This window comes from Oryctolagus cuniculus, chromosome 17 (genome assembly GCF_051225735.1).
Source record: "Oryctolagus cuniculus isolate XC-2025 breed Fujian yellow rabbit chromosome 17, ASM5122573v1, whole genome shotgun sequence".
Lineage (NCBI taxonomy): Eukaryota > Metazoa > Chordata > Mammalia > Lagomorpha > Leporidae > Oryctolagus > Oryctolagus cuniculus.
In genome coordinates this window covers 35,580,535-35,598,707 of record NC_142883.1, presented here as the reverse complement: position 1 = coordinate 35,598,707, position 18,173 = coordinate 35,580,535, and the positions used below count along the sequence as shown (strand labels likewise).

Genomic DNA, 18,173 nt, shown 5'->3' with positions numbered 1-18,173 from the left:
TCAGGCAGAGGATCAACCAAGTGAGCCACGGTGCCAGCCCCGATTTTTAAGTTTTAAAGTAATCTGAAGTAATTAACCATTCATGAATTTGAGGAAGACTCAAGAATATAGCTTTTCACAGATAAACAGAATTTAAGAAGAAAATTAACAAAGCAAGTTGTTTATTTTTCCTTTCCATTTTTTTAAAAGATTTATTTATTTTATTTGAAAGAGTTACAGAGAGGCAGAGGCAGAGGCAGAGAGAGAGAGAGAGAGAGAGAGAGGTCTTCCATCCTCTGGTTGACTCCCCTGATGGCTGCAATGGCAGGAGCTGTGCCAATCTGAAGCCAGGAGCTTCTTCTGAGTCTCCCACATGGGTGCAGGGGCCCAAGGACTTGGGCCATCTTCTATTGCTTTTCCAGGTCATAGCAGAGAGCTGTATGCGAAGTGGAGCAGTCGGGACTAGAACTGGCGCCCATATGGGATGCCGGGTTTACCTGCTGCGCCACAGCACCAGCCCCTTCCTTTCCATTATTAAATAATTATTTCTTCACAAGTGATCTTCTATTGAAGCTTCCATCTCAACAATACAGTACATCACATGTGAATATGGAAAAATTGATTGTGAAGGTAGAGGAGAAAGCTTCAAAACGATTCATATTTAATAACAAAATCGGTCATTTGTACCAAAGTCAGCAACTTTCAATGCTATAACAAAACTAGAAAAAGAATCCTGATGACAGCAATGACAGAAAGTCAGACTGTCCCCCAATTCAATTAACATGCTGTTTATGGCCTCTCTGTGAAATCCTTCAATTTAGGGATCTTGAAACAATTAAATGAGTAAAATTAAATAACTTCTATAATCCTCATTAAGTATTTCCCCTGCTTAAAAATGATCAGGTTGATCTTTCATAAGGATGTTTTTCTTTTCCCTTTTATATTCAGACTGTACTAGGAAAACAGCAAATTTAAAAATACTCACTCCCATCTAGTAAGTCTGAAGGTCAACAGATAAAACATATGAGCTCCCCCCTAACTTGTGAACTCTAAAACCTGGGCAAACAGTGGAAGATGGTCGAAGCGCTTGGGCCCCTGCTATCTCCAAGACCCAGAAGCTCTTGGCTTCAGCCTGGTCCAGCTCAGGTTGTTGTGGCCATTTGGGAAGTGAACCAGTGGATTGAACCCCTCTCTCTCTCCCTCACCTCCTTCCCTCTCTCTCTGCCTCTCCCTCTCTTTAACTCTACCTTTCAAAGAAATAAAATCTTTTTTTAAAGAAGTTCAACAGTAAGATACTGCAATGCCAACTACTCAAGTTTTTAACTTCCTCCAAACTTTCCACCAAAAAAAACACAGTAGTATGTCTAAATACTTGAAAAACAGCACAGTGAGTAAATACTTCTAGAAATGGAAAATGATTTAAAAAAAAAAACATTTTATTGGCCAAGAAAGTTATTTTGCTAATCTATAAATCAAGGAGAGCTTCTTTAAAAAAAAGGCTACGAATTGGATTTAGAAGCAGACATAAAAAGGTAGACAATATGAAAAATTAATATATAAGAGCTTGAAAAGCAGCTTATTTATATGAAGTAATGGGAAAATTAGGTCAACGTGATAGTAACTTGTATTTTCCAGAACTTTCCATGTGCATGTATCATCTTTCCAACCTTGAGGACAGAAACTATGCCTTACACTTCTTTATATAATGCATTTATTAAGCATGGTGTTTTGTACTTACTTATGATTTAAGTGCTTTTTAACTGATAGACTACAACTAAATGTCCCTGAACCAACTACTATATTCATGAATCAAATTTTAATCTGACAGATGCTTAAATGAAGTGCTAATTTGAAGTGCTTCACATATCAAAAAGCTACTTCAAAGTCAAAAGATCAGCTTTTTAAAGAAAAAGTATAGGACAATTTGTTATTTTTCAAGGACAAAAAGAGAAATCACCTCATCATAGGCTAAAATTAGAGCCTATGTTGTTGTGACAAATGCATATCCTGATATGTTCACTATTAATAGCAGCTACCATTTATTAAGACTGTCCCTGTGCTAAGGACTTCACATGTATCAGCTCATTTCGTTCATTTAAGAAACGTTAGAATCCACGACATCAGACCAAACAAAAGACAGTGACAAAGGCTACCTCTTCTCAGAGCGCGCTGCATTCTTCAGTTATTCTGCACAGCACAGTTTTTAGAGTTTATCAATACCAGTTTCACTCATGAATTAAGGAAACTGGTTTATAGTTACTTCTAAGCGCATTGTTTTCTGAATGTAATTATAAAATATTCTTAAGGGTAATCTATAAACTTTACTTCATAAAAATTATTTTAACTTATTATTAGTTGACATTTAAATCAAATATTTTCTAACAAGATCCATGTTATATTCCACAAGGGAAAAAACCAAAACTTTCCATTAAGACTCTTTAGAGTAAGAGCCAGCGAATTTTTCATAAAGGGCCAGAGAGAACATCTTAGGCTTTGTGAGCTATGTGGTCTTTGTTCCTATACAAGCGACTTTTACGATCTAAATGTAGGAAAGGATTTCTTAAAACAATAACCAAAAGCAAAAACAATTGAAAATACAACCTTTTTAATACAAAAGTACATCAAAAAGTTCATGGAAAATTCATGGAGTTCAATATTATTTGCACCAAAATAAACTTAATTTTAATTCCACAAACTTTTTGAAGTATTCTTGTATGTGAAACTCCTAAAGACATCCTCCTTAAAGAAACAAAAAGGTACACTCTATTTGTAACGCATACAAGTAAGGATCAGTTATCTATAAGATACAAAGATTCAATAAATCCATTTTTAAAAGGTAAAGCAAATAAATAGCCAAGAACAAGCAAATCAAAGAAGAGAAAAAAGTGAAAGGTCAACAAATGTCTAAAAAGATGCACAACATAACGCTCAATCTCACCAGTAATTGGGAAAGTGCAAACTAAAGCAATAATTATACCACATTTCACAACCACCAGGTTTGGTGTTAGGATATGAAGCTACAGCTCACCTGATCACAAACTGTCACTTCTATTTCAGAGCAAACTGATGATCCAGTGAGATTGAAGATAAACATACCCTTTGACCCAGCATGACAGTGCCAGGCATATGCACTAAAAGAACCTTTACATACTAAGACAGGTATAAGGAAATATTAACTGCAATATTACTATAATAATAAAGAAAAGAGGCTAAGTGCATCAACGGAAGAAGACAAAAAAAAGCTTATGAGGTTTTTCAATCAATGAAATTATATATACTGTATAATGAAAAATATGAACAGAGTTGCATGTATCAACAAATAAAAAACAATGATGAAAGGCAGAGTATGACTTCAAAACTTAATCTTCCCATAAAATTCCAAAGAAATTGATGATGGGAATAAAAACACAAAAACTTCAGGAAGATTACTGGGAACTGTCACTATGGTAAATAACCCCTGGAACTAAGGAGTAAAGAATTTACCTGAAAGTGGTAGAAGTACTGCAAAACAAACGTAAAACACTAAATGTACTTTATTCTGGTTTATCTGAAGTTGCTTAAGGCCCAACAGAACAGCTTGTATGTTAACTCCTCCTCACCAAAAATGTTCTGTTTTATTTATTAGGAAATATATTCTTAAGTTACAGTCCATGGACTGTTACAGAGAATTTTGACACCACTGAGAAAATACAAACACAATTTTGCACACATTTCTAGAAAGCAAAACTATAATTTTCATCAGGTGCTAAAAGGGGATTCTGACTGATTTTTGTGAGGGCTTTACTCCAGAATTTACATCTGATTTTATAGTGGAAATCAAATGGAAAGACCATTTGCTTTACAACCAACTTAACTGACATATATTCTCTATAGCAATAAATAGTCAAAAGAAGATAATTTTATGAAAGTTCCTACATTGCTTGTAACCTCATTTCTGTTTTAATGTTTGCCAATTACCAAACACTAACACAAAGCTAAAATACTTGGGGCAGTTCACTAATATACAATTTACAAATGAAAAAAGTAAATAACAAAAGATTTCTTCAAGCTGCTACAAAATATATAATAAACTAATAAACTTGTGTAGAAGCTGAAACTGATAACCTTAAATCTTAAAAAAAAAAAAAAAAGCTTTAGGATCGTTTTCATCGACCATTTAACTAGGCAGAAAGCCAACCATTGCTTTTTTATTTCAAAAAGTTAAGCACATAATGAGCTAATGGTAAAAGGCCAATGAACACAGGCATAAAAAGAGGGTTTGTTGTTCATCTTTATCAACCATTAGCTCTTGTCCAAGCCATCTAAACAGGTACTGACGCCTGTTGTGCAAAATCGCACATAAGCACACACTCCAGTAAGATAGCAAAAGTGACATAACTATACCTTTTCAACTATTCTTTCTTAAAAAATTCAAACAGTAGTACTCTACTGCCAGTTTCATGATTAAACTGCACAAAGCAGCTGTTTATCCACTCACAGCAACCAGCAGGTGAACCTGATTCAATATTTATCACAGGCTTTCACAGATCACTGCTAACCAAGCAAACGTTTTAATTAAGCTGGAACCTGCTTCAAAGAGCTCATTCAAGATGTCAATCAGCAGGTAAGGGATCAGATACAGTGTCAGGTGAGAGTGTGTAATACAAATCCACAACTTTCTTCATCCCATCGCTGTAAATTAGCCTGCTCTAAAGTTCAGACTCTGATTGTAACAGACTGCCAGTCTCCTGGAATGTGTAACTGAAGTCACTCAAATTCTATTGTGAAGGTTGTAAGCAATATGTTAAACTGCAATGGGCTAGCACATTAAGACAGATCCTTTTCACGGTTGTTTTTTGATACCATAAGTGTTTGCTACCCTACTCTCCACTTACTGTTTACTTTCTTGCCTAGTATAAATGGAAATTCCTTAGCACAGTTGCCCTAGTTTCTGAAAAGTCTGTTTTAGCAGAATTAATCAAGAAAGATCCGAAGTAGAATAATTCTCATCTAAATTTATACTAGAACAATACTATTCAGTAAGAATTCTCGGGCTAAGAACAAATACATCATAACCATGACCAATGTGCTATATAAAGCAAAAAGTCTGATATAACTGCACTTCACAGATATGATTATACTAAAGTAGTGATGAGTCACACTGACAACTTCATGAGAAGAAACACCTGGGGTGGTGGTAAAGAGAGAAAAACAAAAGGACTCAAAAGAAGAAAATTGTGATGAGAGTGTTGTTCCTTACAGGGAAGTGCCAGCTAAAAACTGTAAATAGAATGCCAAAATACTTTAAACTGCCATTTTGAAACTTTTGTGTAGTAACTGACTCAGACAAAAAGGCTAAAACTATTCAGTGAAAAGTTCTTGGGGAAAAGGATATTCACAGTCTCTAAGTATCACCAAACAAGTAACTCATTAATTACAAAAAGCAAATGTATTTTTACAATGGAAAGACCCTGCGGTAATCATTTTAACCAAGTGATCAAATTTAGCATCAACAATAGTGAGACAAACTTACGTACCACCTTGAGAAAGCACACTATTATTAAATCCAAACAATCAAAATATGACTCAAAAAGTACCTGGGAATAAAAAAATGGTAAAGACATTTCTGTATCATTTAGGTGAAAATCCAATTATACACTTCCATGCATGTGCATATTATATTTCAAAAAGGCTTTTAAAAAATCCTTGGGATTGCGAGTTTTACTTTTTTCATGATATTTTGGTATTTTTAAAACTTCCTTCAATTAACTTTTAAAGTGAGAAAGCTATCCTATCAAGTTGTGTTCCACATACCGATCAAACACTATTAGAAAAACCTATTAAAAAAGAAATTTTATCCACACCCACACCCAGCCTTTGAGCTCAGGTCTACCTTAGGGGTGGCTGGCGAGGGCGGGGCGTTGGGGCCCGAGGAGGGGGCAGTGCCTTCACCCAGACCCTGCACTTCCACCCAGGGACCCAGCCTTCGGGAGCAGGGGCCTCCCCGGCAGCATCCCCAGAGGCCCTGACTCTTGGCTGGGCCGCCCTGCGCCCTGAGGGTCTGGGGCCGCAGCCCCGCTGCCAAGTGGCCTTGTCCCACTCCCTGCCCCGGGGCTGGCTTGAGTGTGCATGTGCGTGTGTCCGTGCTGAGCTTCTGTTTCATATTGCAAATATAAATAAAGGAAGACGGTTTACGACAAAAAAAAAAAAAAAAAAAAAAAAAGAAAGAGAGAAAAGAAATTTTACTTTCACAGACATTAAGAAATAGGTTAGTTATCAATACACAAGCATCTAAAACAGCACTACCCCAAATAATTTTCTGTGATAATGGAATGTTTGATATCTGCACTATTCAATATATTTGCCATTAGCCACACAGGCTAGTGAACACTTGAAATGTGATTAGTTCAACTAATTCTAACTAACTGAAGCAGAGTGACATACGGCTAGCAACTACTCTATCAGCTTAGATTTAAAGTATTATCAGAGACAGGACCCTATAGAGTTTGCAATGGGTTGCTGGGGTGTGTGTGTGTGTGTGTGTGTGTGTGTGTGTTTGAGAGGGGGGTGGTGAGGGAGAGAGATGGCAGTGGAGTGGGGTGGGAGGTGGGGGGGCAGGGAAGGAGGAAGATGGGGGAAGGGTAATTTCTCTGTAAATTCAAGTTGGAGAGGAAAAGGTAACAGTTCACTGTAGAAAGCGTGTGCCACATGTAAAACAGGCTCTGCAGAGCTACAGCTCATGAAGCATGGGACACAATCTTTTGGAGATTAGTGAACTTTTTGATCTAATATTTTTCTGAATTCGAATTAAAATCCCAGCAAGATTTGGGGGGGGGGGGCAATTAATCTAAAAAATGTCTCTCAATGTGACCTGGAAAATAAACTAGTGAGAATAACCAGAACTTCCTAGAAAAGAGATGGATGAGAAGGGTATATATTCCTATATATGTAAGAACTTAGACGACGTGATAAAGATACTACACTAGGAAAATCATGAGAAATGTGTTCAAAAAACAGCTCAGCAACGATAGCCTCTCCTGAGAAGCTGGGTCTAACACCCCCAAAACACAGGACCTTGCCCCCCACACTCTTGGCACAGTAAGATTCATTTTCCTAGGAATGTGTATCTGAGGCATTTAGCCTGAGCTGGTTAATGACAAGAGACAAGAACATGTTGTATACTTTAAGGCCTCCATTTTAAGATATCAAGGTCAAATGAAAATGCGAAGTATCCAGAAAAATTAGTCAACAAGAAACTAATGAGAGAATCCTGCAGAGAGATGGAGAACAGTCACACTGAGGACCCCAAAGAAACAGACACTACCCATAAATTGTTGGGTCTTTATTGTTCCAATAAAGACAGCTGTATCTCTGTAAAATCTTTGAGAAGGTTTCTATTTCTTAAAAAGCAAACTATCACTGATTAAGTCAGGAGATATTTTAAATCTGTAAGAGAAACTATTCAGAGGCCAGCTTTATGGCATAGTGGGTAAAGCAGCTGCCTCTGCCATTGGCATTCCACATGGGCACTGGTTTGTGTCCCAGCTGCTCCACTTTAGATCCAGCTCCTTGCTAATGGCCTGGGGAAAGCAATGGAAGATGGCCCAAGTGTTTGGTCCCTGCCACCCACATGGGAGACCCAGAGGAAGTTCATGGCTCCTGGCTTTGGTATAAACCAGCTCCAGTCATTGCAGTCAACTGGGGAGTGAACCAGTGGATGGAAGATCTCTTTCCCTCCCTTCCTCTCTGTAATTCTTTCAAAATTAAAAAAACAAAAAAACTATTCTGGGCTGGCGCCATGGCTCACTTGGCTAATCCTCTGCCTGCGGTGCTGGCATCCCATATGGGCGCCGGGTTCTAGTCCCGTTTGCTCCTCTTCCAGTCCAGCTCTCTGCTGTGGCCCGGGAAGGCAGTGGAGGATGACCCAAGTGCTTGGGCCCCTGCACCCGCATGGGAGACCAGAAGGAAGCACCTGGCTCCTGACTTCGGATCGGCACAGTGCACCGGCCGTAGTGGCCATTTTGAGAGTGAACCAACGGAAGGAAGACCTTTCTGTCTCTCTCTCTAACTCTGCCTGTCAAAATAAAAAAAAAAAAAAATTTAAAAAAACAATTCAATTAATATTTAGGCTATGGGGGGGTACATCCTATCTTCTCTGCCCTACATCAAAATAATTTACTGATGTATTAAAGATTAGTATACAGGAACTGAAACAATTAGACTTCAGTCCAATACGGTACATTACATATATATTTGTTCTGTCTCACCAAAACACTGCTGAAATAATCTTAGCTTGTAACTGAGGTCTCAAACTCTGGAATTTCACAAACTATATCTGGGTCATCAATCATGTTTTCAATGGCTACATAGGATTTTGTCAATCTGAACCCCCAAAAAGCCTGAAATGAAAACTGATATTGTCAAATCAGGATGGGACATACACAGTTTGTTTTTTTAATAAGATTTTTTTATTCAAAAGGCAGAGTTACAGAGAGGCAAAGGTGGGGGTGTCCTTCTACATGCTGGTTCACTCCCCAGATGGCCTCAACAGCTGGAGCTGCACAAATCCCAAGCCAGGAGCCTGGAGCTTCTTCCAGGTCTCGCAAGTCAGGGCAAGGGGCTCAAGGACTTAGGTCATCTTCAACTGCTTTCCCAGTCCATAGCAGAGAGCTGGGTCAGTAGTGGAGCAGCCAGTGTGCCACAACACCATTCCCTGTGATGACATTCTTTAAAGACCAAAGGACTGAGATAGCTTAAGAGTGTACGCCCCGGTGCAGGCACTGTGGCGTAGTGGGTAAAGCTGCTGCAAGCAGTGCCAGCATTCCATACGGGTACTGGTTAGACTCAGCTGCTCCACTTATGATCCAGCTCCCTACTGATGCACCTGGGAAAGCAGCAGAAGATGCCCCAAGTCCTTGGCCCCTGCACCCACATGGGAGACCAGGAGGAAATTCCGGGCTCCTGGCTTTGGTCTGGCCCAGCCCTGGGCATTGCAGCCATTTTGGGAATAAACCAGTAGATAGAAGATTTCTCTCTTGGTCTTTCCCTGTGACTCTGCTTTTCAAATAAATCAAATCAATCTTTAAAAAAAATTCATCACATTCTTAGACATATCTAGACTCACCATATCACTTGTGCTACTCATTCAGGGATCATCTAAATTGCAACCTCCAGTACTGAAGTGCAAAATAGAATAAAACTAATAAAAAGGAGTACAGAGGAGTAGTTCATCAATAAAAAAAGACTGTCACATATTTCTAGACTAAGCAGATAACTGACAAAACAGGCAGGGAAAAAAGGAAGCATGAAATTCATACCAAGTGTGCTTAAGGAGAGTTAGGAGAGTTGAGAGTCACCCTGGCTCAATGGACCCTATTGAGTCAGCAGATCCATCACAAGAAGAGATTCATAAGGCTAACATCAGGAAATAATCACAATCTTAACAACATGTAAATTAACCTAATCAGCATTGTTACTCAACATTCACACAGCCTGGTACTAAAAGCAGGCAGTTAGAAGACATGTGAGAGGGGCCGGCACCGTGGCACAGTAGGTCAGTCTTCCAACTGTGGTGTTGGCATCCCATATGGGTGCCGGTTCTAGTCCTGACTGCTCCACTTCCCATCCAGCTCTCTGCTATGGCCTGGGAAAGCAGTAGAAGATGGCCCAAGTCCTTGGGCCCCTGCACTCATGTGGGAGACCTGGAAGAAGTTTCTAGCTCCTGGCTTCACATCGGCACAGCTCTGGCCATTGAGGCCAATTGGGTAGTGAACCAGTGGATGGAAGACCTCTCTCTCTCTCTCTCTGCCTCTCCTCTCTTGTGTAACTCTGACTTTTAAATAATAAATAAATCTTAAAAAAAAGACATGGGAGAATAGAGTAGCAGGGAATTAAATATTTTTTCTGCCTTAAATGTGAACCACAATCAAGGATGATCAACATATGACAAAATTAAGAGGGTAAAAGAGAAAGGAAGAAAATGCAAATTTGCTCTGGAGGAAACACATATAATTTAGGAGCCATTTAAAACAGAAGTATATTTTCATTGCTATAGTCCAGGAAAATAATTTCAAGCAAACAATTACAGCATAAGAAAAAGCCCTTAGAGACTAAAAATTCAATTGGTAAAAAGAGTGGAGGGTCTGAAACTGTCATAAAAAAAGACACTATTTCTTTAAACTGAAGAAGTCCATAAGTTTTTAATATAATAAAATCTACTAAAAACTAGTATAACAAATGAATACTCCCTTAAACATCTAGTCAAGGGAGATTACAAACAAGGTACAGAAAAGCTATTCAACAGAATGCAACACAGACACTAAAAATGTCATAGAAGCATATTAAATAACATGAAGACATGCTCTTGATCTATCATTACACAAAGAAACAAATGGACATTATTTGTCTCCTGAGTGATACAACAGTAATCATGCAGCACTATCCATGTGTTATTCAAGGAAACAACAACAAAACCAAACCTGAATCTAACTCAAACTTTACATCTATTCACTGGAAATACGGGACTAGAGGACTATCTTAAATGACACCATGAGAATACAACTGACCAAATCTTGAACAGGGGAAATCCTTTAGGAGAAAAGACGTGTTTTTTCAATAAATAAATGACATTTCTCTTAAGCAACATGCATGTACCTTGTTTGGACTGTGACTTTTAAAAAGCAACCCTAAAACGTCAGTTTTCAAACAATCAAACCACGGAGACTGAGTATTAGACAAATTAAATTGCTGTTAATTTTCTACCTATGGGAATGCTATGTTTAAAATGTCACTATGTTTTGAAATTTTTATTTTTTATTAAATATGTGAAAAAAAAAAGTAATCTCTCATCTGTTCACTCCCCAAATGCCTGGCATAGCCAGGGCTGGGCCAGGCCAAATTCACGAGCCAGGAACTTAATCCAGCTTTCCCACATATGTGGCAGGGACCAAACTACCTGGATGAGGCTAAAGCCAGGAACCGAGAATTCGATCCAGGTCTCCGATGTGGGCGGCAGAGTCCTATCTACGTGAGCCATCACCTCTGCCTCCCAGGGTGCACAGCAGTAATAAGAAGCTGAATGCAGAGCTGATTCTGCTAGGGGATGCAGAAAGCCCAAGTGGCAGCTTAACCTCTGCAGCAAACGCCCACCCAGTCCTTGCTACGTTTTCCGAAAGGTATTATCTGTTACAAATATGTACTCAATTATTTATGAGTGAATAGGTAAGTTATCTGATACTTGCTTTAACATATTCTAGTCCTTGGAGCCCTGCTGTGGCATAGCGGGCAAAGCTACCACCTGCAGTGTCGGCATCCCACATGGGCACTGGTTCATATCCCAGCTACTCCACTTCTGATCCAGCTCTCTGTTATAGCCTGGGAAAGCAGTGGGAGACAGTCCAAGTCCTTGGACTCCTGCACTCATGTGGGAGACCCTGAAGAAACTCCTGGATCCTGGCTTTGGATCAGCCCAGCTCTGGCTTTTGCAGCCACTGGGGGAGTGAACCAGTGGATAGAGGACTTCTCTCTTTCTGCAACTCTGCCTTTCAAATAAATAAATAAATCTTAAAAAAAAATTCTAGTCCTTCACCTTTCTTCCAGCCATCCTCTCAAAAAAAGAAAAGAAAAAAAAAGGCAGCACATAAATAAAACAAATACAGGACATAAATTTGCAAAATACTGAAAATTGTTAAAGCTGAGTGATAGGCACAAGGGGGTTCATTACACGCTCCTCTCTCTGTATATGAAGTTTCCTTAATTCAAGTCTTTAAAAACAAGTAAAGCTGGGGCCAGTGCTGTGGCGTGGTGGGCTAAGCCTCCACCTGCGGTGCTGGCATCCCATATGGGCAAAGGTTCTAGTCCCAGCTGCTCTTCTTCTGATCCAGCTCTCTGCTTTCTGCTTATGGCCTAGGAAAGCAGTAAAAGATGACCCAAGTATTTGGGCCTCTACACTCGCTTGGGAAACAGGGAAGAAGCTCATGGCTTGGGATTGGCCCAGTTCTGACCATTGTGGCCATTTGGAGAGTGAACCAGTAGATAGAAGACCATTCTCTTTGTCTCTCCCTTCCTCTGTAACTAAAAAATGAATAAATAAATAAGGAAAACTTCTAAATTTTTTTAAAAAATATTTCTTTTATTTATTTGAAAGGCACAGTTACAGAGAGGCAGAAACAGATAGAGAGATCCTCCATCCACTAGTTCACTCCACAAATGGCCACAGTCGCCAGAGCTGAGCCATCCAAAGGCAGGAGCCAGGAGCTTCTTCTGGGTCCCCCACACGAGTACAGGGGCTCAAGGAATTGGGTCATCTTCTACTGCTTTCTGGATCAGAAGTGGAGCAACTGGGACTAGAACCAGCGCCCATAAGGGATGCCGGCACTGCAGGCTGCGGCTTTATCTGCTACGCCACAGCACTACCCCCCAAAATTTTTTATAATCCCATACAATACTGATCCTAAACTAAACCTAGATAAACTTCTTTATAATTTTTTATAGATAAACTTCTTATCAAAATACAGGCCGGCGCCGCGGCTCACTAGGCTAATCCTCCGCCTAGCGGCGCCGGCACACCGGGTTCTAGTCCCAGTTGGGGCACCGGATTCTGTCCCAGTTGCCCCTCTTCCAGGCCAGCTCTCTGCTGTGGCCAGGGAGTGCAGTGGAGGATGGCCCAAGTGATTGGGCCCTGCACCCCATGGGAGACCAGGAAAAGCAACTGGCTCCTGGCTCCTGCCATCGGATCAGCGCGGTGCGCCGGCCACAGCGCGCCGGCCGCGGCGGCCATTGGAGGGTGAACCAACGGCAAAGGAAGACCTTTCTCTCTGTCTCTCTCTCTCACTGTCCACTCTGCCTGTCCAAAAAAAAAAAAAAAAAAAAATACAACAGAGCACATCTCACTAATGAATAACAAAACAATGAATTCTAAGTGTTAAAGCAATCAGGACTGCTGCATCCACGCACACACATACACATATACATAGAAATAACCAAAAAGCCTCAAACAAAAGAATAACTTATGATCAGGATATCTATTAGTATAATATAACCTAATAATCAAAACAGAAAAATATTCATTTCCACAGTTTAATATTAATTCTTGAAGATAATTCTCTTTTTCTCTCTAGGGTCCAGCATGGTAGTATCTGCAGGGCCAGCATCCCATATGGGCATTAGCTTGAGTCCCAGCTATTCCACAATCGCTACAGCTCCCAGCTAATGTGCTTGGGGAAGCAGCAGAGGATGGCCCAAGAGCTTGGATCCCTGGACCCACATGGGACACCCTGATGAAGCTCCTTGGTCCTGGTTTCAGCCTGGCCCAGCCTGGGCTGTTGTGGCCATTTGGAGAGTGAACCAGCAGATGGGAGATCTCTCTCTCCTCTCTCTCTCTCTCTGTAACTCTACCTTTCAAATAAATCTTTAAAAAAAAAAAAAAACATAAACAGCAAAGAAGAAACTCAAATCATTCCTGTTTGTAGATGATTATCTATATAGAGAAAAACCTAAAATCCACCAACTCTACAGGAATTGATAAATTTAAGTAAGGCTGCAAGATACAAAATCTAGTAGCATTTTTATATACCAATGACAAACTTATTGGAAAAGAAATTATAAAAGAAATCCCATTCATGACTTTTACCAAAACAATAAAATTCCAAGGATGTGAAAGATCTCTATAATGACAATTAAGAAACACTAATGAGAGATCTTCAGATGTGTTTGTGTATGTCAAAAATAAGTATATAAAAATATAAAAAAAGAGGCCGGCGCCGCGGCTCAATCCTCCGCCTGCAGCACCGGCACACTGGGTTCTAGTCCTGGTTGGGAAGCCGGATTCTGTCCCAGTTGCCCCTCTTCCAGGCCAGCTCTCTGCTGTGGCCCGGGAGTGCAGTGGAGGATGGCCCAAGTGCTTGGGTCCTGCACCCGCATGGGAGACCAGGAAAAGCACCTGGCTCCTGCCTTCGGATCAGCGCAGTGCGCTGGCCGCAGCGCGCCAGCCACAGCGTGCCGGCCGCGGCGGCCATTGGAGGGTGAACCAACAGCAAAGGAAGACCTTTCTCTCTGTCTCTCTCTCTCACTGTCCACTCTGTCAAAAAAAATATATATATAAAAAAGAAATAAATGAAATAAACTAGCCGGCACCGCGGCTCACTAGGCTAATCCTCCACCTTGCGGCGCCGGCACACCGGGTTCTAGTCCCGGTCGGGGTGCCGGATTCTTTCCCGGTTGCCCCTCTTCCAGGCCAGCTCTCTGCTGTGACCCGGGAGTGCAGTGGAGGATGGCCCAAGTGATTGGGCCCTGCACCCCATGGGAGACCAGGAGAAGTACCTGGCTCCTGCCATTGGAACAGCGTGGTGTGTCGGCCGCAGCGCGGTGGCCATTGGAGGGTGAACCAACGGCAAAGGAAGACCTTTCTCTCTGTCTCTCTCTCTCACTGTCCACTCTGCCTGTCAAAAAAAAAAAAATTTTTATTTATTTATTTATTTGAAGTCAGAGTTAAAGAGCGAGGTCTTCCATCAGCTGGTTCACTCCTTAACTGGCCGCAACAGCCAGAGCTGGGCTGATCCAAAGCCAGGAGCCAGGAGCTTCTTCCAGGTTCCCATGCGGGTACAGGGGCCCAAGGATTTGGGCCATCTTCTATTGCTTTCCCAGGCCACAGTAGAGAGCCAAATTGGAAGTGGAGCAGCCAGGACTCGAACTGGTGCCCATTTGAGATGCTGGCATTGCAGGTGGTGGCTTTACGCTCTACGCCACCACATGGGCCCCCAAAAAACAATCATAAAATTCATATGGAGGGAACCGCCACTGTGGCATAGCAGATGAGGTCACCGCCTGCAGTGACAGCATCCCAGGTGGGCACTGGTTTGAGTCCTGGCTGCTCTACTTCCCATCCAGCTCTCTGCTTTGGCCTGGAAAAGCAGTGGAGGATGACCCAAGTCCTTGGGCCACTGTACCCACATGGGAGACCTGGAAGAAGCTCCTGGCTCCTGGCTTCGGATCAGCCCAGCTCCAGCTGATGGGGCCATTTGGGGAGTAAACCAGCAGATGAAGACTCTCTCTCTCAGCCCCCTGTAACTCTTTCAAATAAATAAATCTTTAACAAAAAATTCATATGGAAACACCAAAGACACAAAGTTAAAGGCGTCACAAAAACTGATTTCAGGCCGGCGCCGCGGCTCACTAGGCTAATCCTCCGCCTTGCGGCGCCGGCACACTGGGTTCTAGTCCCGGTCGGGGCGCCGGATTCTGTCCCGGTTGCCCCTCTTCCAGGCCAGCTCTCTGCTGTGGCCAGGGAGTGCAGTGGAGGATGGCCCAAGTACTTGGGCCCTGTACCCCACGGGAGACCAGGAGAAGTACCTGGCTCCTGCCATCGGATCAGCGCGGCGCGCCAGCCGCAGCACACCAGCCGCGGCGCACCAGCCGCGGCAGCCATTGGAGGGTGAACTAACGGCAAAGGAAGACCTTTCTCTCTGTCTCTCTCTCTCTCACTGTCCGCTCTGCCTGTCAAAAAAAAAAACAAAACTGATTTCAAAACATACCACACAGCTATAGTAAGACTAATTGAACAGAGGGCTCAGAAAGAAATCTATACATCTACAATCATCTGATTCTCAACAAGCACTAAACCAAAAACAGGACAGCCTGTTCAATAAATGGTGCTGAGAAAACTGCATATCAATATGCAGATTAAAACTTGACTCTTATCCCTTACCCTATGCAAATATCAACTCAAAATAGATCAAAGATATGGGGACAGCACTGTGGCATGGTAGGTTAAGCCTCTGACTGTGGCACCAGCATTCCATAAGGGTGCTGGTTCCTGACCTGGTTGTTCTTCTAACAATCCAACTCTCTGCTATGGCCTTGGAAAGCAGTAGAAGATGGCCCAAGGGCTTGGGCCCCTGTACCCGTATAGGAGATCCAGAAGAAGCTCCTGGCTCCTAGCTTCAGATTGGCGCAGCTCCAACTGTGACAAGTAATCTGGGGAGTGAACCAGTGGATGGAAGACCTTTCTCTGTCTCCAACTCTACCTCTGAAACAAAATCTTAAAAAAAAAAAATCAAATATCTATTTGTCAGGCCATAAACTAAGAAAATACTAGAAAAAAAGACAGTAGAAATATTTTAAGGTATTAATATAGGGGAGGATTTTTTTTTTTACAAAGACCCCAAAAGCACTGGGGAAAAAAAATCAAAAACAAACAAATGGGATTATATAAAACTAAGAAGCTTCTAGCCAGCTCCACAGCTCAATAGGCTAATCCTCCACCTGCGGCGCCAGCACACCGGGTTCTAGTCCCGGTTGGGGTGCCAGATTCTTTCCCGGTCGCTCCTCTTCCTGTCCAGCTCTCTTCTATGGTCCAGGAGTACAGTGGAGGATGGCCCAAGTCCTTGGGCCCTGCACCCCATGGGAGACCAGAAGTACCTGGCTCCTGCCTTCGGATCACCGCGGTGTGCCGGCCGCAGCGCACCAGCCATGGCGGCCACTGGAGGGTGAACCAACGGCAAAAGGAAGACCTTTCTCTCTATCTCTCTATCTCACTGTCCACTCTGCCTGTCAAAAAATAAAAATAAATAAAAAATAAAAAAATAAGAAGCTTCTGCACAAAAATAAAATAATTAACAGAGACAACTGACAGGAGAACACACTTTCAAATTCTTCACTGAGCAAAATAAATAAGGGACTCAAAACAAACAAAAAAGGGCCCCAAAAATTCAATTTAAAATGGCCAAATGAATGATCTGAATGGACATTTCTCAAAACAGAAAATACAAATGGCAACAAATATGTAAAAAATAAAAAAAAAGCTCAATATCATCAGCTATTAGAAAATGCAAATCAAAGCAAGAATGACCTATTATTTCACTCCAGTTAGAATCATTATTATCAAATGCTAGCAAGGGGGGCCCGTGCTATGCTATAGTGGGTAAAGCCATCGCCTGCAACACCGGCATCCCATATGGGTACCAGCTCATGTCCCAGCTGTTCTACTTCCAATCCAGCTCCCTGCTAATGGCCTGGGAAAGCAGAGGACATCCATGTGGGAGACCTAGATGAGCTCCTGGCTTCGGCCTGACCCAGCCTAGGCAGCTGTGGCCATTTTAGAAGTGTACCAGCAAATGGGAGCATGTGCTCTCTCTCTATCTCTCCCTCCCTCTGAAACTCTTTCAAGTAAATAAACAAACATTAGAAAATAAATAAATAAATAAATAAAGCCGGCGCCATGGCTCACTTGGCTAATCCTCCACCTGCGGCGCTGGCACCCCGGGTTCTAGTCCCGGTCAGGGCACTGGAATCTGTCCCAGTTGCTCCTCTTCCAGGCCAGCTCTCTGCTATGGCCCAGGAGTGCAGTGGAGGATGGCTCAAGTGCTTGGGCCCTGTACCCACATGGGAGACCAGAAGAAGCACCTGGCTCCTGGCTTCGGATAGGCACAGTGCACTAGCCGTAGCGGCCATTTGGGGAGTGAATCAAAGGAAGGAAGACCTTTCTCTCTGTCACTCTCTCTCTCACTGTCTAACTCTGCCTGTCAAAAAAAAAAAAAAAAAAAATCAATAGTACAAGGTGATTGGGGCCCAACTAGCGCCTTTTTCAGGAAAGTAGCAACTTGGAAGAAAATCCAGCATACCCAAGGGCTCTAGGGAACAAAGGGATACTTGCTTCTTTGCCTGCCTTGGGCTGCCTACATGTACCCACTAAGCCCCTTCTGGATGGATTATGTGCGCTCTCCTCCCTCGGCACTGAATTCTCTCTCTCTCTCTCTCTCTCTACATAGGCAGAGTCACTGATGTGCAACAAGTTTCTTTAATCATCAACTATGACCTCCCCATCAAGACAGAAAAAAATATTTAAAGAATTGGCTGTTGTAGATGCTTTTGTAGTAAGTTTATGGTTTTGTTTTTGTTTTTGGACAGGTAGAGTTAGACAGTGAGAGAGACAAAGGTCTTCCTTCCGTTGGTTCACCCCCAAAATGGCTGCTATGGCTGGCGCGCTACAGTGATCCAAAGCCAGGAGCCAGGTGCTTCCTCCTGGTCTCCCATGCAGGTGCAGGGCCCAAGCACTTGGGCCATCCTCCACTGTCTCCCCAGGCCACAGCAGAGAGCTAGACTGGAAGAGGAGCAACCGGGACAGAACCGGCACCCCAACTGGGACTAGAACTCGGGGTGCCAGCACCGCAGGCGGAAGATTAGCCTAGTGAGCCAAGTTTGTGGCTATTAATATATGG

At 42.3% G+C, this 18,173-nt stretch overlaps 1 protein-coding gene and 1 non-coding gene across 2 annotated transcripts in view; one reads left to right on the top strand and one right to left on the bottom strand.

Moving 5' to 3' along the window:
- The window catches only part of BRIP1 (BRCA1 interacting DNA helicase 1), a 208,876-nt gene that overhangs the window by 166,292 nt on the left and 24,411 nt on the right, over positions 1 to 18,173 (bottom strand).
- Positions 17,506 to 17,638, top strand: LOC127484522 (small nucleolar RNA SNORA67). The gene has a single exon (XR_007911583.2). It is a non-coding gene; the product is annotated as a small nucleolar RNA SNORA67 (small nucleolar RNA).